Source organism: Ranitomeya variabilis, chromosome 1 (assembly GCF_051348905.1).
Source record: "Ranitomeya variabilis isolate aRanVar5 chromosome 1, aRanVar5.hap1, whole genome shotgun sequence".
Lineage (NCBI taxonomy): Eukaryota > Metazoa > Chordata > Amphibia > Anura > Dendrobatidae > Ranitomeya > Ranitomeya variabilis.
This window is the reverse complement of record NC_135232.1, coordinates 292,236,796-292,259,617: the sequence shown is the minus strand read 5'-3', so window position 1 is coordinate 292,259,617 and position 22,822 is coordinate 292,236,796. Positions and strand designations below refer to the sequence as shown.

Below are 22,822 nucleotides of genomic sequence, written 5' to 3'. Positions count from 1 at the left end.
GGCAACGTGTCCTGCGACCGCCACGCAGGCACAACAGACCCAAAGCTGCCGCCAGTGCAGGCTTCGGCCTACACTCCCCTCCCCCTTGCTCCTCCTCCTGCTCCTCCTCCTGCTGACCCTGGGCTCTAACACCGCCAGTTGGGGCCCGGTACTGCTAGCTGCACAGAGAAAAACACCAGCCAATGTGTCAGTGGGGTCCAGCACCGCCAGCTGTTCCCCTGCTGTGTAGCCGGCAACGTGTCCTGCGACCGCCACGCAGGCACAACAGACCCAAAGCTGCCGCCAGTGCAGGCTTCGGCCTACACTCCCCTCCCCCTTGCTCCTCCTCCTGCTCCTCCTCCTGCTGACCCTGGGCTCTAACACCGCCAGTTGGGGCCCGGTACTGCTAGCTGCACAGAGAAAAACACCAGCCAATGTGTCAGTGGGGTCCAGCACCACCAGCTGTTCCCCTGCTGTGTAGCCGGCAACATGTCCTGCAAAAGCCACGCAGACACAAGAACTGAAATTGAAGGGAACCTGTCCCCCCTCCCCCAGGCGTTTGTACGTTTTACAGCCACCTCGTACAGCGGTAATGCTGCATGTGTGCAAGGTGGCTCATAAACGTATTCTCCTCGCACATGTGGAACTGAAAACACGTCTAAAATGTGTCCTCTGTGTGACCATTTAACCGTCCCGGTGGTGTGACTTTCCTTTGTAATGACACGCTGCAACCCCCTTTGGTAGCGCTGCCCGTCTTCTGGCATCATTGTTTGGCTGCCTGCGCCTCTGCGGCCGCCCTGACCCACACAACGCCCCTCGGTGTCTTATTTATTGGGACTGCGAGGGTGTGATTGATGGGCATGAGCAGTGCATATCTTCGCCTGTTGTCACTCATCTCCTTCCGCCTTCTTCAGACTGTGCGGCTTCATGGCCGTGGCATGCGATAAGGGATCAGCTGACGCCGCACAGTCTGAAGCTGGTGTAAGGACCCGAGTGTGAGAGGCGAACATATGTGCTGCGCCAGGCCATGAATCCCAGACCCGCAGTGTTTTAACAATGTTAAGACACTGCGGGGCTGGGATTCATGGTCATCGCGAACCGCACCGGCCGACATTACATGATGTCAGAAGATGGGCAGCGCTAACAGCGCTAGGCCAGGGGATAACACGACAGCGCAGACTCCTGTACAGCAAATAACAACGCTCAGGAGGCTGCACCCAGCACCAAGGTGGGATTCTTGACATCTGTGCTGCGTCTCATTACGAAGGGAACTCGCGCCTCCAACACAGTTTGACTGTATAAAGGGCTAAATGTTATACGTGTTTCATTCGGCGTGTGCAAGGAGAAAAATTAAAAGAGCAACCTTTGACTTGTGCGGCACTACTGCTGCATAAGCTGTGGCTCTTCTAGTTTGTAACCCCTGAGGGGGGGTTAAAGGTTACCTTTGAAATCGGTTCAATTAGGCTTCGGACTACACTCTGCTCCACCGGCAGAGCCCGGGCTCCAACAACGCTTGTTGCTGTCCGGAAGTGCTGGCTGCACAGAGCCAAACACCTCGCCAATGTGTCAGTGGGGTTCAGCACCGCCAGCTGTTCCCCTGCTGTGTAGCCGGCAACGTGTCCTGCGACCGCCACGCAGGCACAACAGACCCAAAGCTGCCGCCAGTGCAGGCTTCGGCCTACACTCCCCTCCCCCTGCTCCTCCTTCTGCTGACCCTGGGCTCTAACACCGCCAGTTGGGGCCCGGTACTGCTAGCTGCACAGAGAAAAACACCAGCCAATGTGTCAGTGGGGTCCAGCACCGCCAGCTGTTCCCCTGCTGTGTAGCCGGCAACGTGTCCTGCGACCGCCACGCAGGCACAACAGACCCAAAGCTGCCGCCAGTGCAGGCTTCGGCCTACACTCCCCTCCCCCTTGCTCCTCCTCCTGCTCCTCCTCCTGCTGACCCTGGGTTCTAACACCGCCAGTTGGGGCCCGGTACTGCTAGCTGCACAGAGAAAAACACCAGCCAATGTGTCAGTGGGGTCCAGCACCACCAGCTGTTCCCCTGCTGTGTAGCCGGCAACATGTCCTGCAAAAGCCACGCAGACACAAGAACTGAAATTGAAGGGAACCTGTCCCCCCTCCCCCAGGCGTTTGTACGTTTTACAGCCACCTCGTACAGCGGTAATGCTGCATGTGTGCAAGGTGGCTCATAAACGTATTCTCCTCGCACATGTGGAACTGAAAACACGTCTAAAATGTGTCCTCTGTGTGACCATTTAACCGTCCCGGTGGTGTGACTTTCCTTTGTAATGACACGCTGCAACCCCCTTGGTAGCGCTGCCCATCTTCTGGCATCATTGTTTGGCTGCCTGCGCCTCTGCGGCCGCCCTGACCCACACAACGCCCCTCGGTGTCTTATTTATTGGGACTGCGAGGGTGTGATTGATGGGCATGAGCAGTGCATATCTTCGCCTGTTGTCACTCATCTCCTTCCGCCTTCTTCAGACTGTGCGGCTTCATGGCCGTGGCATGCGATAAGGGATCAGCTGACGCCGCACAGTCTGAAGCGGGTGTAAGGACCCGAGTGTGAGAGGCGAACATATGTGCTGCACCAGGCCATGAATCCCAGACCCGCAGTGTTTTAACAATGTTAAGACACTGCGGGGCTGGGATTCATGGTCATCGCGAACCGCACCGGCCGACATTACATGATGTCAGAAGATGGGCAGCGCTAACAGCGCTAGGCCAGGGGATAACACGACAGCGCAGACTCCTGTACAGCAAATAACAACGCTCAGGAGGCTGCACCCAGCACCAAGGTGGGATTCTTGACATCTGTGCTGCGTCTCATTACGAAGGGAACTCGCGCCTCCAACACAGTTTGACTGTATAAAGGGCTAAAAGTTATACGTGTTTCATTCGGCGTGTGCAAGGAGAAAAATTAAAAGAGCAACCTTTGACTTGTGCGGCACTACTGCTGCATAAGCTGTGGCTCTTCTAGTTTGTAACCCCTGAGGGGGGGTTAAAGGTTACCTTTGAAATCGGTTCAATTAGGCTTCGGCCTACACTCTGCTCCACCGGCAGAGCCCGGGCTCCAACAACGCTTGTTGCTGTCCGGAAGTGCTGGCTGCACAGAGCCAAACACCTCGCCAATGTGTCAGTGGGGTTCAGCACCGCCAGCTGTTCCCCTGCTGTGTAGCCGGCAACGTGTCCTGCGACCGCCACGCAGGCACAACAGACCCAAAGCTGCCGCCAGTGCAGGCTTTGGCCTACACTCCCCTCCCCCTGCTCCTCCTTCTGCTGACCCTGGGCTCTAACACCGCCAGTTGGGGCCCGGTACTGCTAGCTGCACAGAGAAAAACACCAGCCAATGTGTCAGTGGGGTCCAGCACCGCCAGCTGTTCCCCTGCTGTGTAGCCGGCAACGTGTCCTGCGACCACCACGCTGGCACAACAGACCCAAAGCTGCCGCCAGTGCAGGCTTCGGCCTACACTCCCCTCCCCCTTGCTCCTCCTCCTGCTCCTCCTCCTGCTGACCCTGGGCTCTAACACCGCCAGTTGGGGCCCGGTACTGCTAGCTGCACAGAGAAAAACACCAGCCAATGTGTCAGTGGGGTCCAGCACCGCCAGCTGTTCCCCTGCTGTGTAGCCGGCAACGTGTCCTGCAAAAGCCACGCAGACACAAGAACTGAAATTGAAGGGAACCTGTCCCCCCTCCCCCAGGCGTTTGTACGTTTTACAGCCACCTCGTACAGCGGTAATGCTGCATGTGTGCAAGGTGGCTCATAAACGTATTCTCCTCGCACATGTGGAACTGAAAACACGTCTAAAATGTGTCCTCTGTGTGACCATTTAACCGTCCCGGTGGTGTGACTTTCCTTTGTAATGACACGCTGCAACCCCCTTGGTAGCGCTGCCCGTCTTCTGGCATCATTGTTTGGCTGCCTGCGCCTCTGCGGCCGCCCTGACCCACACAACGCCCCTCGGTGTCTTATTTATTGGGACTGCGAGGGTGTGATTGATGGGCTTGATCGGTGCATTTCTTCGCCTGTCCCTCATCTCCTTCCGCCTTCTTCGGACTGTGCGGCTTCATGGCCGTGGCATGCGATAAGGGATCAGCTGACGCCGCATAGTCTGAAGCAGGTGTAAGAACCCAAGCGAGAGGTGAACATATGTACTGCACCAGGCCATGAATCCCAGCCCCGCAGTGTTTTAACAATGTTAAGACACTGCGGGGCTGGGATTCATGGTCATCGCGAACCGCACCGGCCGACATTACATGATGTCAGAAGATGGGCAGCGCTAACAGCGCTAGGCCAGGGGATAACACGACAGCGCAGACTCCTGTACAGCAAATAACAATGCTCAGGAGGCTGCACCCAGCACCAAGGTGGGATTCTTGACATCTGTGCTGCGTCTCATTACGAAGGGAACTCGCGCCTCCAACACAGTTTGACTGTATAAAGGGCTAAATGTTATACGTGTTTCATTCGGCGTGTGCAAGGAGAAAAATTAAAAGAGCAACCTTTGACTTGTGCGGCACTACTGCTGCATAAGCTGTGGCTCTTCTAGTTTGTAACCCCTGAGGGGGGGTTAAAGGTTACCTTTGAAATCGGTTCAATTAGGCTTCGGCCTACACTCTGCTCCACCGGCAGAGCCCGGGCTCCAACAACGCTAGTTGCTGTCCGGAAGTGCTGGCTGCACAGAGCCAAACACCTCGCCAATGTGTCAGTGGGGTTCAGCACCGCCAGCTGTTCCCCTGCTGTGTAGCCGGCAACGTGTCCTGCGACCGCCACGCAGGCACAACAGACCCAAAGCTGCCGCCAGTGCAGGCTTCGGCCTACACTCCCCTCCCCCTGCTCCTCCTTCTGCTGACCCTGGGCTCTAACACCGCCAGTTGGGGCTCTAGGAAGACAAGCTTGAATAGGTCCCCATCCTGGTTCCAGTACCGTCAGCTGGTTCCGGGCAGAGCCTTTGGCTTAGGTGCCTCCCTCTGGGTATCCGAGTTCCACCAACGTCAGGTGGTCCTTGGTAGTGCTTTCAGGCATGGGTACCTCCTGCTTAGTAACCGGGTTCCAGTAACGTCAGCTGGTCCTCGGTAGTTCCATTGGCTCTTGGACCTTCGGCTACCCATCCGGGTTCCAGTACCATCAGCTGGTTCTCGGCAGTGTCTTTTGCTCTTGTACCTTCTGCTCCCCATCCTGGTTCCAGTACCGTCAGCTGGTTCCGGGCAGAGCCTTTGGCTTAGGTGCCTCCCTCTGGGTATCCGAGTTCCACCAACGTCAGGTGGTCCTTGGTAGTGCTTTCAGGCACGGGTACCTCCTGCTTAGTAACCGGGTTCCAGTAACGTCAGCTGGTCCTCGGTAGTTCCATTGGCTCTTGGACCTTCGGCTACCCATCCGGGTTCCAGTACCGTCAGCTGGTTCTCGGCAGTGTCTTTTGCTCTTGTACCTTCTGCTCCCCATCCTGGTTCCAGTACCGTCAGCTGGTTCCGGGCAGAGCCTTTGGCTTAGGTGCCTCCCTCTGGGTATCCGAGTTCCACCAGCGTCAGGTGGTCCTTGGTAGTGCTTTCAGGCACGGGTACCTCCTGCTTAGTAACCGGGTTCCAGTAACGTCAGCTGGTCCACGGTAGTTCCATTGGCTCTTGGACCTTCGGGTAGCCATCCGAGTTCCAGATCCATCAGCTGTTTCTCGGCATTTTCTCAGCCTTCTTGTACCTTCTGCTACATTTCCAAGTTCAAGACCCTAAAGACGATGACCCGGTAGACCACCCCTAAGATGATGACGACACCAGAGACGACAACCACCGAGATGACGACGACCCTGGAGACGATGACCCTGAAGACGACCCCGATGATGACGACCCCGATGACGACGACCCCGGAGACGACGACCCTGGAGACGACGACGACATGGGAGACCGAGAAGCAGAAGAACAAGAGGCTGCAGAACAAAGAGCAGAAGAACATTAAGCATAAGACTAAATATCAGAGCAAAAGATATTATCTAAATTATAAGCAGAAGAAGACTAAGCAGTGTATGGGGGTGAGTCCGTTCCTCCTCGTGGTGCCCCTGGATAAAGCCTGATGCTGCAGGCCAAACTGAACGCGGACAAATGTAACTCTTTTGTGACAGGCAGAACGGAAGGTGTAATCTTCAAACTTTTATAGATAACAACTACGGGAATGCCTGTTACAAATAAGAATATGATGGAGAAGTTGAATATGAAAAAGATAATAGTTAAATAAAAAGAATATGAACAATGTAAAAAAAAAAATTAGAGGTAGAAGAAAATGAATAAGGTGAAGATAGTTGATGTCAAAGAAGCTGATGATGAGGATAATGAAGAAGAAAGTGTGGGAGAAGTAAAAAAGAAGGTGAAGGACGTGGAAGTAGTGAAACATCAATATCTGACAAAATAATTAAAAAAAAAAATAGTCAAAATCTTTCTAACGCCGACCGTCATAAAAAAACCCCAAAAAACCTGCTATTCTATTTGTTTGGGCTAAACCTCTGTGCCTTTAATGTCTCCGCCACCTCCCCCAATACATCCTACATTATTCTTAGTTGTTTCCCTTCATGTAGAATTAACCTACAAGGAAAGAAAGGGTTTATTTTAATTCCGATATTTTCGTCCCATTGACTTGCATTGGGATCGGGTATCGGTATCGGATTAGATCCGATACTTTGACAGTATCGGCCGATACTTTCCGATACCGATACTTTCCGATATCGGAAGGTATCGCTCAACACTAGTGATGAGTAAATGAGTGTATATGGATATACTGCCTGTGATTCTTGAGTATGATCAGGCCTGAATCCACCTTTGTCTCTGCTTAGCAGGATCCCACATAACAAATCCCCCCCTCCAATAACAATCCCTTGCATATATCCAGCGCAGTGTAACCTGTGCGCTCCCCTGAGCATCCGGAGTCCTGTCCAGTACTGTGCTGGGGTGCAGGCAGTGCGGTGCTGGTGTATGTGATGTGCGCTCCCCTGAGTATCCGGAGTCCTGTCCAGTACTGTGCTGGGGTGCAGGCAGTGCGGTGCTAGTGTATGTGATGCTGTCAGTGCAGATGAGCGCTGTGCACTCTGGTACCCAGCACCCAACACCTGAAGGTTCTGCAGTTATCGTCCCTCACATTATCACACTTCAGCTATAATGTCCACTGTGTAACATCTCCTGAAGGATCGTGCATGATTCCAGAGCTCTGCACTCACATATTTATTGTTCTGTTCATGCTAGCAATGGACCTAATAGTCCGGGCAGTGGTGACCACGGTTATTTCACTATATATAGATGTAGTGATGAGTCTGGGTTTAGGTTCCTCTCTGACTGAGAATAATGTCGGTTCTGTGTGGGGGCGGCCAAAGTCTCTTTTTTTGTTTGACTAAACTATTACAGATAGGACAAACAGGCAGGGGCGCCGCTATCATGGGGCAAGTTGAGCCCTTTGCTTCAGGTGGCAGTCGTCACTGAAAGACAGGGGGCGGCAGAGCGGCGGTCAGAACACCTGGTGCCGACTCTCCATAATCCCTGACATTTGCTGTCATTAGTGTGGTGCGCAATATCAGCCGGTCATCCCCGCACCCGCAGAGCAGCACACCATATATTGGCTGCTCTGTGCATACAGGACCTGTGATGAGGTCACAGGAGGAGAGGAGTCAGGGGTCACATGATCGGGACCTCCATGGATTGCAGGACTCTGCTGTGCTGGTTGCCATGGTAAGTGTGTGTACGAGGTGTATGGAGCGGAGCTGAATGTGTACGAGGTGTATGGAGCGGAGGCGTGTGTATATGAGGTGTATGGAGCGGAGCCGTGTGTGTGTATGAGGTATATGGAGCGGAGCTGAATGTGTTCGGGGTGTATGGAGCGGAGCCATATATGTATGAGGTGTATGGAGCGGAGCCATGTGTGTATGAGATGTATGGAGCGGAGCTGAATGTGTACGAGGTGTATGGAGCCGTGTGTGTACAAGGTGTATAGAGCTGTGTATGTATGAGGTGTATGGAGTGGAGCCTGGTGTATATGAGGTGTATGGAGCAGAGCCATATGTATATGAGGTGTATGGAGCAGAGCCGGGTGTGTGCGAGGTGTATCGAGCGGAGCCGCATGAGTACGGAGTGGAGCCGTGTGTGCAAGGTGTACGGAGCGCAGCCGCGTGTGTAGGAGTAACTATGTGTGGCCATTATACAGTATGGAGCATCATGTGGGCCCATTATACAGTATGGAGCATTATGTGTGCCCATTATACAGTATGGAGCACTGTGTGGCTATCATACAGTATGGAGCATCATGTGTGGCCATCATACAGTATGGAGCACTGTTATGATCCTAGTGGCAAGGATCACAGGTCGGACTAGCTAAGTAACTGAACAGACTACTAGCTCTGGGGAAGTGGTAACTAGATTGACCGCAACCTGATCCTATCCGCAAACAACTATAGGCAGCCGTGGAACGTTAAATAAAAATCCTAGACGTCTCGTCACGGCCTGAGAAACTGACTATTCCTGGAAGGAAAGTAAGTCCTCACTTGCCTCAGTGGAATGACCCCAAAGATATAGAATAGCCCCCCACAAATATTAACGGTGAGTTAAGAGGAAAGCACAAATGCAGAGATGAAATCAGATTTAGCAAATGAGGCCCGCTAATACTAGATAGCAGAAAATAGGAAGGAAACTGTGCAGTCAATAAAAAAACCCTATTCAAAATATCCACACAGAGATTGCTCGAGCCCCCGCACCAACTAACGGTGCGGGGGAAGCAACTCCGTACCCCAGAGCTTACCAGCAAAAAGAAATCACATGTTAGCAAGCTGGACTAGACTCATCATACACAGAAATCATATTGCAGGCAGATGAGCAAAAAATATTCAAACAGAACTTAGCTTATCCTGAAGAGGCAGAAAACAAGATAATCAGGAGTAATCAGAATAGCACTGAATACATTGACAGCCGGCAACAAGTGGAAGTGAAGCAGAGCTAAATAGGAGCCTCCCTGGTGAATAACGAGGCAGCTGATCCAGCAGACCCGCAGGATAATAAACCAAACCACCAGGGGGAGCCAAAAAACCAAAGTCACACAATACCATCTGTGACCACAAGAGGGAGCCTGAAAACGGATTTCACAACAGTACCCCCCCCTTGAGGAGGGGTCACCGAACCCTCATCAAAACCCCCAGGGCGATCAGGGTGAGCCACATGGAAGGCACGAACCAAATCGGCCGCATGACCATCAGAGGCGACAACCCAGGAATTATCTTCCTGACCATAGCCTTTCCACTTAACCAAATACTGAAGCCTCTAGAAATACGAGAATCCAAGATCTTCTCCACCACGTATTCCAATTCGCCCTCAACCAGCACAGGGGCAGGAGGCTCAACCGAAGGAACCACAGGCACCACATACCTCAGCAACAACGACCGATGGAACACATTATGAATAGCAAACGATGCCGGGAGGTCCAAACTAAATGACACAGGGTTAAGGACTTCCAAAATCTTATAAGGACTGATAAACCGAGGCTTAAACTTAGGAGAGGAGACCTTCATAGGAACAAAGTGAGAAGACAACCACACCAAATCCCCAACGCGAAGTCGTGGACCCACACAGCGACGGCGGTTGGCAAAGCGCTGAGCCTTCTCTTGTGACAGCTTCAAATTGTCCACCACATGATTCCAGATTTGATGCAACCTATCCACCACAACATCCACTCCAGGACAGTCAGAAGACTCCACCTGACCCGAGGAAAAACGAGGATGAAACCCTGAATTACAAAAAAAAGGCGAAACCAAAGTAGCAGAACTAGCCCGATTATTAAGGGCAAACTCGGCCAATGGCAAAAAAGTCACCCAGTCGTCCTGAACAGCAGAAACAAAACATCTTAAATAGGTTTCCAAAGTCTGATTAGTGCGCTCGGTTTGGCAATTCGTCTGAGGATGGAAGGCCGACGAAAAAGACAAATTAATGCCCATCTTAGCACAAAAGGTCCGCCAAAATCTAGACACAAACTGGGATCCTCTGTCGGAAACAATATTTTCAGGGATCCCGTGCAAATGAACCACATTTTGAAAAAACAGAGGAACCAACTCGGAGGAGGAAGGCAACTTAGGCAAGGGCACCAAATGGACCATTTTAGAAAAACGATCACACACCACCCAAATGACCGACATTCTCTGAGAGACAGGGAGATCTGAAATAAAATCCATGGAAATGTGCGTCCAAGGCCTCTTCGGGACAGGCAAAGGCAACAACAAGCCACTGGCAGGAGAACAGCAAGGCTTAGCCCGAGCACAAATTCCACAAGACTGCACAAAGGAACGCACATCCCGTGACAAGGAAGGCCACCAGAAGGACCTAGCCACCAAATCTCTGGTACCAAAAATCCCAGGATGGCCTGCCAACACCGAAGAATGAACCTCGGAAATAACTCTGCTGGTCCATCTATCCGGGACAAACAGTCTCTCCGGTGGACAATGGTCAGGTCTATCCGCCTGAAACTCCTGCAGCACTCGTCGCAAATCTGGGGAGATGGCAGACAAAATCACGCCTTCTCTGAGGATACCAGCTGGCTCTGAATCACCAGGAGAGTCAGGCACAAAACTCCTAGAAAGAGCATCAGCCTTCACATTCTTCGAACCAGGCAGGTATGAGACCACAAAATCAAAACGAGAGAAAAACAACGACCAACGAGCCTGTCTAGGATTCAGCCGCTTGGCCGACTCGAGATAAATCAAATTCTTGTGATCAGTCAAGACCACCACACGATGCTTAGCTCCCTCGAGCCAATGTCACCACTCCTCAAATGCCCACTTCATAGCCAACAACTCCCGATTACCAACATCATAATTCCGCTCGGCAGGCGAAAACTTTCTTGAAAAGAAAGCACATGGCTTCTTCACAGAGCCATCAGAGCTTCTCTGCGACAAAACAGCCCCCGCTCCAATCTCAGAAGCATCAACCTCGACCTGGAAAGGAAGGGAGACGTCTGGCTGACATAAGACCGGAGCCGAAGAAAACCGGCGCTTCAGCTCCCGAAAGGCCTCCACAGCCGCAGGAGACCAATTAGTAACATCAGAACCCTTCTTGGTCAAATCCGTCAATGGCTTAACAACACCAGAAAAATTAGCGATGAAGCGACGGTAAAAATTATCAAAACCCAAGAACTTCTGAAGACTCTTAACAGATGTAGGCTGAGTCCAGTCAAGAATAGCCTGAACCTTGACTGGGTCCATCTCAATAGCAGAAGGAGAAAAAATGAAACCCAAAATAGAGACCTTCTGGACTCCAAAAAGACATTTTGAGCCCTTCACAAACAAAGTATTGGCACCCAGGACCTGAAACACCATCCTGACCTGCTTAACATGGGACTCCCAATCATCCGAAAAAAACAGAATATCATCCAGATACACAATCATAAATTTATCCAGATATTCGCGGAAGATGTCGTGCATAAAGGACTGAAAGACAGAAGGAGCGTTAGAAAGTCCAAAAGGCATCACCACATACTCAAAATGGCCTTCGGGCGTATTAAATGCAGTTTTCCATTCATCACCTTGCTTAATACGCACAAGGTTATACGCATCACGAAGATCTATCTTGGTGAACCAACTAGACCCCCTAATGCGAGCAAACAGATCAGATAACAATGGCAAAGGATACTGAAATTTGACCGTGATTTTGTTTAGAAGGCGATAATCAATACAAGGTCTCAAGGAACCATCCTTCTTAGCCACAAAAAAGAACCCCGCACCAAGAGGGGAGGAGGAGGGGCGAATAAGTCCTTTCTCCAAAGACTCCTTTATATAACTCCGCATAGCAGCATGCTCCGGCACTGACAAATTGAAAAGTCGTCCCTTAGGAAACTTACTACCAGGAATCAAATTTATAGCACAATCACAATCCCTATGAGGAGGTAGAGAACTGAGTTTGGGCTCATCAAATACATCCTGGTAATCTGACAAAAACGCAGGGACCTCAGAAGGAGTGGATGAAGCAATTGACACCACAGGAGCGTCGCCATGAATTCCCTGACAACCCCAACTTGACACAGACATTGCTTTCCAATCCAGGACTGGATTATGAGTCTGCAACCATGGCAGGCCCAACACGACAACATCATGCAAATTATGCAATACAAGAAAGCGAATCACCTCCTGATGAACAGGAGTCATGCACATGGTCACTTGTGTCCAGTACTGAGGTTTATTCGTAGCCAATGGTGTAGCATCAATTCCCCTTAGTGGAATAGGGAATTTTAAAGGCTCCAAAACAAAACCACAGCACCTGGCAAATGACAAATCCATCAGACTCAGGGCAGCACCTGAATCCACAAAAGCCATAACCGGGTAAGATGACAGGGAACAAATCAGGGTAACAGACAAAATAAACTTAGGCTGTAAAGTACCGATGGTGACAGATTTATCAATCTTTTTTGTGCGCTTAGAGCATGCTGAGATAACATGAGCTGAGTCACCACAGTAAAAGCACAACCCATTTTGCCGTCTATAATTTTGCCGTTCACTTCTGGTCAGAATTCTATCACATTGCATAGACTCAGGTGTCTGTTCAGAAGACACCGCCAAATGGTGCGCAGGTTTGCGCTCCCGCAAACGCCGATCAATCTGAATGGCCAGAGTCATTGACTCATTCAGACCTGCAGGCGTAGGGAACCCCACCATGACATTCTTAATGGCTTCAGAAAGACCTTTTCTGAAATTTGCAGCCAGGGCACACTCATTCCATTGAGTAAGCACCGACCATTTCCGAAATTTCTGGCAGTACACCTCTGCATCATCTTGCCCCTGAGAGAGGGCCAACAACACTTTTTCAGCCTGGTTCTCAAGATTAGGTTCCTCATAGAGCAATCCAAGGGCCAGAAAAAACGCATCCACACTGAGCAATGCAGGATCCCCTGGAGCCAATGCGAAAGCCCAATCTTGAGGATTGCCACGCAAGAAAGAAATAATAATCTTTACTTGCTGAACAGAATCTCCAGATGAAAGAGGTTTCAAAGAAAGAAACAACTTGCAATTGTTCTTAAAATTCAGGAACCTAGATCTATCTCCAGAAAACAACTCCGGAATAGGTATTCTAGGCTCTGACATAGGACTGTGCACAACAAAATCCTGAATACTTTGTACCCTTGCAGCAAGATGATCTACACTGGAGGCTAAACTCTGGATATCCATATCAGCAGCTGAACTCAGAGCCACACCAAGATTAAGAGGAGGAGAGAAGCCAGACACACAGCAGCTAGACACACGGCAGCAAAAAAAAATAAAAAATCTCCAAGCTTCTTTTCTCCTGCTTCTGCCATGCAATTAACACTTTATTGGCCGTCTGTACTGTTATGATCCTAGTGGCAAGGATTGCAGGTCGGACTAGCTAAGTAACTGAACAGACTACTAGCTCTGGGGAAGTGGTAACTAGATTGACCGCAACCTGATCCTATCCGCAAACAACTATAGGCAGCCGTGGAACGTTACCTAAAAATCCTAGATGTCTCGTCATGGCCTGAGAAACTGACTATTCCTGGAAGGAAAGTAAGTCCTCACTTGCCTCAGTGGAATGACCCCAAAGATATAGAATAGCCCCCCACAAATATTAACGGTGAGTTAAGGGGAAAGCACAAACGCAGAGATGAAATCAGATTTAGCAAATGAGGCCCGCTAATACTAGATAGCAGAAAATAGGAAGGAAACTGTGCGGTCAATAAAAAAACCCTATTCAAAATATCCACGCAGAGATTGCTCGAGCCCCCGCACCAACTAACGGTGCGGGGGAAGCAACTCCGTACCCCAGAGCTTACCAGCAAAAAGAAATCACATGTTAGCAAGCTGGACTAGACTCATCATACACAGAAATCATATTGCAGGCAGATGAGCAAAAAATATTCAAACAGAACTTAGCTTATCCTGAAGAGGCAGAAAACGAGATAATCAGGAGTAATCAGAATAGCACTGAATACATTGACAGCCGGCAACAAGTGGAAGTGAAGCAGAGCTAAATAGGAGCCTCCCTGGTGAATAACGAGGCAGCTGATCTAGCAGACCCGCAGGATAATAGACCAAACCACCAGGGGGAGCCAAAAAACCAAAGTCACACAATACCATCTGTGACCACAAGAGGGAGCCTGAAAACGGAGTTCACAACAGAGCACTGCGTGGCCTTTATACAGTATGGAGCATCATGTGTGACCATTATACAGTATGGAGCATCATATGTGGCCATTATACAGTATGGAGCACTGTGTGGCCATCATACAGTATGGAGCATCATGTGTGGCCATTATACAGTATGGAGCACTGTGCGGCCTTTATACAGTATGGAGCATCATGTGTGACCATTATACAGTATGGAGCATCATATGTGGCCATTATACAGTATGGAGCACTGTGTGGCCATCATACAGTATGGAGCATCATGTGTGGCCATTATACAGTATGGAGCACTGTGTGGCCTTTATACAGTATGGAGCATCATGTGTGGCCATTATACAGTATGGAGCACTGTGTGGCCTTTATACAGTATGGAGCATCATGTGTGACCATTATACAGTATGGAGCATTATGTGTGCCCATTATACAGTATGGAGCACTGTGTGGCCATTATACAGTATGGAGCATCATGTGTGGCCATTATACAGTATGGAGCATCATGTGTGGCCATTATACTGTATGGAGCAATATATGGGGCATGTTATTCTGTATGGGGTGCTGTGCGGTGCCCACAATACTGTATGGAGCAATATATGGGGCTCATTATACTGTATGGAGCAATATATGAGGCTCATTATCCTGTAAGGAGCACTGTGGTGCCCAGAATACTGTATGGAGGACTATACTGTCTGATTTATGACCTATTGTAGAATGTACAATAGTTATCACTCATGTAATGTATGGGGGGACTGTATATGAGATGGGAGCCCTATAGGGGGGCTGTACTGTATATGTGTTTGGGGGGGGCGCCGTTTTGAAGTTCGCCTCAGACAGCATTGTGGCTAGGTTCACCCCTGCCTATGAATCACGAACCTCATGTGCCTATTCAGTAAGGAAGCATAATTGAGAAGATGGAGGTTGAAGTTTAAGAAACTAATGTGTCTCTTATTAATATCTCTCAACTATTTTGGATACTTCTAAAGCAGTAACACATATCTTATGGAAAAGTTTAAAAAGTACATGAAATCTTTACAGACATTAGCAGTTTTAATGTCATTAATAAGCTGTTTATATTTGAGCAATTTATAATTGTATAAGAATATTTGACTTTTTGGATTTTTTTTGCCTTCCTTTTTAAGCAATGTTCCTAAGATTAGAGTTTTTAGTGAGCTTTTGATATTGCAGATTTTCTGCACCATTTTTGCACCTATTAAGTAAATTAGGTTACTTGCATTTTTTGAGTGCGGTTTCCTAACATACATTTTTATTGTGTTTTTGATGCACACTTTTTTGTCTCTAGTTGGTATGTCATGCTTTAAATAAAGCTGTTTTGTTTTGGACACTTAATAGTATTTTGCTTTGGCAAAGCTTTATTGATATCGTCATGTGCAGATTGCATGCATTTTTTATGTGTTTCTGCTGCAGAAACGCACTAAAAACAGATGTACATCTTTACCTGTGGATTTTCCTCATCTAGTGCAAGTCTACAAGAAAAATCGGCGGAGAAAACTCAACATACTCTCAAGACAAATTGAAATGTTGCGGATTTGAAACATGCACCACAGGTCAGTTTATGCTGAGTAAAGAAGAAGCAGAGTGGACATAAGATTTCTATAAATCCCATCCACTTTGCAGGAACAGTAAGATGGTGAGTTTTTGATCCAGCAAAAGTGTGCAGCGTCAAAAACGCACCAAAAACTCATTGGGGACACAAAGCCTTAAATTTATTAAAAAAAATGGAAGTTAGCTAGAGAGGCTGGGACTACTACTTCATAGCTGATGGAGATTTTGTTTTGTGGTGCTGGACTGCTCAAGGTGTACCACATTTATTAGAAGGCAATTACTTCAGCACTCTGGATTAAGACCAGTATAAGTAAATGCAACAAAGGATAGTGCTCCAGTAAATTAAAAAAATGAAACGGGAGAAATATCATTGCAAACTCCAAATTCCAGATGTCCCCATCTGTTAGTTTTTTGTGCAAAACAAGAGTTTGAATTGCTTGAATTCTGGCTTGAAAGAATAATAAATATGTAGCACTGAAGTCAGGAGACGCAGCTGTTCAGACACAGTAATAAGGTTGGTTTGATATTTGCAAGATTTGCAGACCCCTATAGCTGCACACACATTAACACTTCTAAAAGATCACATAGTACTTAAACATTATCACCACCTAACCCCCCAAATGATATGAAAAAAATTCTATCAAGACTTATAAAAAAATGAATTAGACTTTACAGGTACCGTGGGGAAAATAAGTATTTGAAGCTCTGCCAATTTTTACAAATGTTGTCACCTACAAAGAATGGAGAGGTCTGTAATTTTTATCGTAGGCACACTTCAACTATGAGAGACAGAATCTAAAAATAAAAATAAGCAAAAAATCACATTGTATAATTTTTATATAATTAAATTACATTTTATTGCATGAAATAAGTATTTGATCACCTACCAATCATCAAGAATTCTGTCTCTCACAGACTTTCAGTATTTCTTTAAGAAGCCCTCATACTCTGCCTTCATTACCTGTATTAAATGCACCTGTTAGAGCTCATTACCTGTTTAAAAGACACCTGTCCACACACTCAATCAATCACACTCCAACCTCTCCACTATGGCCAAGACCAAAGAGCTGCTTAAGGACACCGGGGACAAAATTGAAGACCTGCACAAGGCTGGAATGGGTTAAAGGAAAATAGGCAAGCAGCTTGGTGAGAAGGCAACAACTGTGAGCACAATTATTAGAAAATGTAACAAACACAAGATGACAGTTAATCTTCCTCGGTTTGGGGTTTTATGCAAGATCTCACCTCATGGGGTAAGGATGATTCAGAGAAAGGTCAGGAATCAGCCCAGAACTACATGGGTGATCCAGGTCAATGGCCTGAAGAAAGCAGTAACCACTGTATCAAACATTACTGCTAGTAACACACTACACTGTCATGGATTAATATCATGCAGGGCACACAATGTCCCCCTACTCTCACCAGCACATGCCCTGGCCTGTTTGAAATTTGCCAATGACTATCTGGATGATCAAGAGGAGGCATAGGAGAAGGTCATGTGGTCAGATGAGACCAAAATAGAACTTTCTGGTATCAACTCCACTCGGTGTGTTTGGGGGAAGAAGAAGGATGAGTACAGCCCCAAGAACACAGTCCCAACTGTGAAGCATGGTGGGCAAGACATCATACTTTGGGGGTGCTTTTCTGGAAAGGGGACAGGATAACTGCACTGCATTGAAGGGAGGATTGATGTGGTCATGTATCACGAGATTTTGGCTAATAACTTTCTTTTCTCAGTAAAAGCATTGAAGATGGGTTTTGGCTGGGTCTTCCAACATGACAATGACCCAAATCACACAGGCAGGGAAACTGTTGTGAGTTCCGTTCTTGGGCTCCATCCTGTGGTTGCAAATGGTATTTTTGGGAGTTCTGTGTTATGACCCCAATGGCGAGGGTCTCAGAGGCACTAGTAAGTCTGCAAAATACAAAAATCCAGCTCATAGGGCAGTGGTAACTGGATTGACCATATATCTAATCCTAACGCCAACACTAGAAGTAGCCGGGGATCATGCCTACGTTGATTGCTAGATGACTCGCGCCAGCCGGAGAATCTAACTACCCCTAGAAGAGGAAAACAAAGACCTCTCTTGCCTCCAGAGAAAGGGACCCCAAAGTTGGATACAAGCCCCCCACAAATAATAACGGTGAGGTAAGAGGAAATGACAAACACAGAAATGAACCAGGATTAGCAAAGAGAGGCCCGCTTCACTAATAGCAGAATATAGAAAGATAACTTATATGGTCAACAAAAACCCTAACAAAATCCACGCTGGAAATTCAAGAACCCCTGAACCGACTAACGGTCCGGGGGGAGAACGCCAGCCCCCTAGAGCTTCCAGCAAAGTCAGGAACAGTTTAGGACAAGCTGGACAAAAATGCAAACAAAACAAATAGCAAAAAAGCAAAGAAGCAGACTTAGCTTGATCTAGCAGGAACCAGGATCAGTAGACAAGAGCACAGCAGATTAGCTCTGATTACTACGTTGCCAGGCATTGAACTGAAGGTCCAGGGAGCTAATATAGCAACACCCCTGAACTAACGACCCAGGTGAGAATACAAGGGATGACAGAAAAACCCAGAGTCAAATAACTAGTAACCACTAGAGGGAGCCAAAAAGCAAATTCACAACAGTACCCCCCCCTTAGTGAGGGGTCACCGAACCCTCACCAAGACCACCAGGGCGATCAGGATGAGCGGCGTGAAAGGCACGAACCAAATCGGCCGCATGTACATCAGAGGCGACCACCCAGGAATTATCCTCCTGACCATATCCCTTCCACTTGACCAGGTACTGAAGCCTCCGCCTGAAGAGACGAGAATCCAAGATCTTTTCCACCACGTACTCCAACTCGCCCTCAACCAACACCGGAGCAGGAGGCTCAGCAGAAGGAACCACAGGCACAACGTACCGCCGCAACAAGGATCTATGAAACACGTTGTGAATGGCAAATGACACAGGAAGATCCAGGCGAAAGGACACAGGATTAAGGATTTCCAATATCTTGTAAGGACCAATGAAGCGAGGTTTAAATTTGGGAGAGGAGACCTTCAAAGGAACAAAGCGAGAAGAAAGCCACACCAAATCCCCAACCCGAAGTCGGGGACCCACACCGCGGCGGCGGTTGGCAAAACGCTGAGCCTTCTCCTGTGACAACTTCAAGTTGTCCACCACATGATTCCAGATCCGCTGCAACCTATCCACCACAGAATCCACCCCAGGACAGTCGGAAGGCTCCACATGACCCGAGGAAAAACGAGGATGGAAACCAGAGTTGCAGAAAAATGGCGAAACCAAGGTAGCGGAACTAGCCCGATTATTAAGGGCAAACTCAGCCAACGGCAAGAAAGTCACCCAATCGTCCTGATCAGCAGAAACAAAACACCTCAAATAAGCCTCCAGAGTCTGATTAGTTTGCTCCGTCTGTCCATTAGTTTGTGGATGAAAAGCGGATGAAAATGACAAATCAATGCCCATCCTACCACAAAAGGATCGCCAGAATCTGGAGACGAACTGGGATCCTCTGTCTGACACAATATTCTCAGGGATGCCGTGTAAACGAACCACGTTCTGAAAAAACACAGGGACCAGATCGGAAGAAGAAGGCAGCTTAGGCAAAGGAACCAAATGGACCATCTTGGAGAAGCGATCACATATCACCCAGATAACAGACATGCCCTGAGACACCGGAAGATCAGAAATGAAATCCATGGAGATGTGTGTCCAAGGTCTCTTTGGGACAGGCAAAGGCAAGAGCAACCCGCTGGCACGAGAACAGCAAGGCTTAGCTCGAGCACAAGTCCTACAGGACTGCACAAATGACCGTACATCCCTTGACAAGGAAGGCCACCAAAAGGATCTGGCCACCAGATCTCTGGTGCCGAAAATTCCCGGGTGCCCTGCCAACACTGAGGAATGAATCTCGGAAATGACTCTGCTGGTCCACTTATCAGGCACAAACAATCTGTCAGGTGGACAAGAATCAGGCTTACCAGCCTGAAATCTCTGCAACACACGTCGCAGATCAGGAGAAATAGCAGACAAGATAACTCCCTCCTTAAGAATGCCAACAGGTTCAGCGACTCCAGGAGCATCAGGCACAAAGCTCCTAGAGAGAGCATCGGCCTTCACATTCTTAGAACCTGGTAAATACGAGACCACAAAGTCAAAACGGGAGAAAAACAATGACCAGCGGGCCTGTCTAGGATTCAGGCGTTTAGCAGACTCGAGATACATCAGATTTTTGTGATCAGTCAAGACCACCACACGATGCTTAGCACCCTCGAGCCAATGACGCCACTCTTCAAATGCCCATTTCATGGCCAACAACTCCCGATTGCCCACATCATAATTTCGCTCAGCAGGCGAAAACTTCCTAGAGAAAAAGGCACAAGGTCTCATAACAGAGCAACCAGGGCCTCTCTGCGACAAAACGGCCCCTGCTCCAATCTCTGAAGCATCCACCTCAACCTGAAAGGGAAGTGAGACATCAGGCTGGCACAAAACAGGCGCCGAAGTAAACCGGCGTTTCAACTCCTGGAAAGCCTCCACGGCAGCAGGAGCCCAGTTAGCTACATCGGAGCCCTTCTTGGTCATATCCGTCAAAGGTTTCACAATGCTAGAAAAATTAGCGATAAAACGACGGTAGAAGTTAGCGAAACCCAAGAACTTCTGAAGACTCTTAACTGACGAGGGTTGAGTCCAATCAAGAATAGCTCGGACCTTGACTGGGTCCATCTCCACAGCAGAAGGGGAAAAAATGAACCCCAAAAAGGGAACCTTCTGTACACCAAAGAGACACTTTGAGCCCTTGACAAACAAAGAATTTTCACGCAAAATCTTAAAGACCATCCTGACCTGCTCCACATGCGAGTCCCAATTATCAGAAAAAAACAGAATATCATCCAGATAAACGATCAAAAATCTATCCAGATACTTCCGGAAAATGTCATGCATAAAGGACTGAAAAACTGAAGGCGCATTAGAGAGCCCAAAAGGCATCACCAAGTACTCAAAATGACCTTCGGGCGTATTGAATGCGGTTTTCCATTCATCTCCTTGCTTAATGCGCACAAGGTTATACGCACCACGAAGGTCTATCTTGGTGAACCACTTGGCACCTTTAATCCGGGCAAACAAATCTGACAACAGCGGCAAAGGATACTGAAATTTGACAGTGATCTTATTCAAAAGCCGATAGTCAATACAAGGCCTCAAAGATCCGTCCTTTTTTGCCACAAAAAAGAATCCCGCACCAAGAGGGGAAGAAGACGGACGGATATGTCCTTTCTCCAGTGACTCCTTGATATATGAACGCATAGCGGTATGTTCAGGTACCGACAGATTAAACAGTCTTCCCTTAGGAAACTTACTGCCTGGAATCAAATCTATTGCACAGTCACATTCCCTATGGGGAGGCAATGCACTGGACCTGGACTCGCTAAAGACATCCTGATAATCAGACAAATACTCCGGAACTTCCGAAGGCGTAGAAGAAGCAATAGACACGGGCAGGGAATCCCCATGAATACCACGACAGCCCCAACTTGACACAGACATAGCCTTCCAGTCCAAGACCGGATTATGGGTCTGCAACCATGGCAGACCCAAAACAACCAAATCATGCATTTTATGTAGAACAAGAAAACGTATCTCCTCGCGGTGTTCAGGAGTCATGCACATGGTAACCTGTGTCCAATACTGCGGTTTATTTTCTGCCAATGGCGTAGCATCAATACCCCTAAGAGGGATAGGATTTTCTAATGGTTCAAGAATAAAACCACAGCGCTTAGCAAATGACAGATCCATAAGACTCAGGGCAGCACCTGAATCTACAAACGCCATAACAGGATAAGACGACAGTGAGCAAATCAAAGTTACAGACAGAATAAATTTAGGTTGCAAATTACCGACGGTGACAGGACTAACAACCTTAGTTATACGTTTAGAGCATGCTGAGATAACATGTGCAGAATCACCACAGTAATAGCATAAGCCATTCCGGCGTCTATGAATTTTCCGCTCATTTCTAGTCAGGATTCTATCACATTGCATTAAATCAGGTGTCTGTTCAGACAACACCATGAGGGAATTTGCGGTTTTGCGCTCCCGCAACCGCCGGTCAATTTGAATAGCCAGGGCCATGGTATCATTCAGACCTGTGGGAATGGGAAAACCCACCATCACATTCTTAATGGCTTCAGAAAGGCCATTTCTAAAATTTGCGGCCAGTGCACACTCGTTCCAATGTGTCAGCACGGACCATTTCCGAAATTTTTGGCAATAACCTTCAGCCTCGTCCTGGCCCTGAGACATAGCCAGCAAGGCTTTTTCTGCCTGAATCTCAAGATTGGGTTCCTCATAAAGTAAACCGAGCGCCAGAAAAAACGCATCAATATCAGCCAATGCCGGATCTCCTGGCGCCAACGAAAAAGCCCAATCTTGAGGGTCACCCCGTAAGAACGAAATAACAATTTTTACTTGCTGAGCGGAGTCTCCAGATGAACAGGGTCTCAGGGACAAAAACAATTTACAATTATTCCTGAAATTCCTAAACTTAAATCGGTCTCCGGAAAACAGTTCAGGAATCGGTATCTTAGGTTCTGACCTAGGATTTCTGATAACATAGTCTTGTATGCCCTGCACACGAGCAGCAAGCTGGTCCACACTTGTAATCAGGGTCTGGACATTCATGTCTGCAGCAAGCTTAAGCCACTCAAAGGTAAAGGGGAAAAGAAAAAAAAAAATGAGAGAGGAAAAAAAAAAACTCAGAACTTTCTTTCTTATAATCCCACTTCTGCAATGCATTAAACATTTAATACTGGCCTGGCAAACTGTTATGACCCCAATGGCGAGGGTCTCAGAGGCACTAGTAAGTCTGCAAAATACAAAAATCCAGCTCATAGGGCAGTGGTAACTGGATTGACCATATATCTAATCCTAACGCCAACACTAGAAGTAGCCGGGGATCATGCCTACGTTGATCGCTAGATGACTCGCGCCAGCCGGAGAATCTAACTACCCCTAGAAGAGGAAAACAAAGACCTCTCTTGCCTCCAGAGAAAGGGACCCCAAAGTTGGATACAAGCCCCCCACAAATAATAACGGTGAGGTAAGAGGAAATGACAAACACAGAAATG

The 22,822-nt window shown here is 48.1% G+C and overlaps 1 long non-coding RNA gene across 1 annotated transcript in view; it reads left to right on the top strand.

Moving 5' to 3' along the window:
- Positions 1–22,822, top strand: part of LOC143793937 (uncharacterized) — a 99,684-nt gene that overhangs the window by 11,395 nt on the left and 65,467 nt on the right. Inside the window, exon 2 of the long non-coding RNA XR_013220343.1 lies at positions 15,600–15,687. This is a non-coding gene — a long non-coding RNA (uncharacterized LOC143793937). The remainder of the gene's footprint in view (positions 1–15,599; positions 15,688–22,822) is intronic.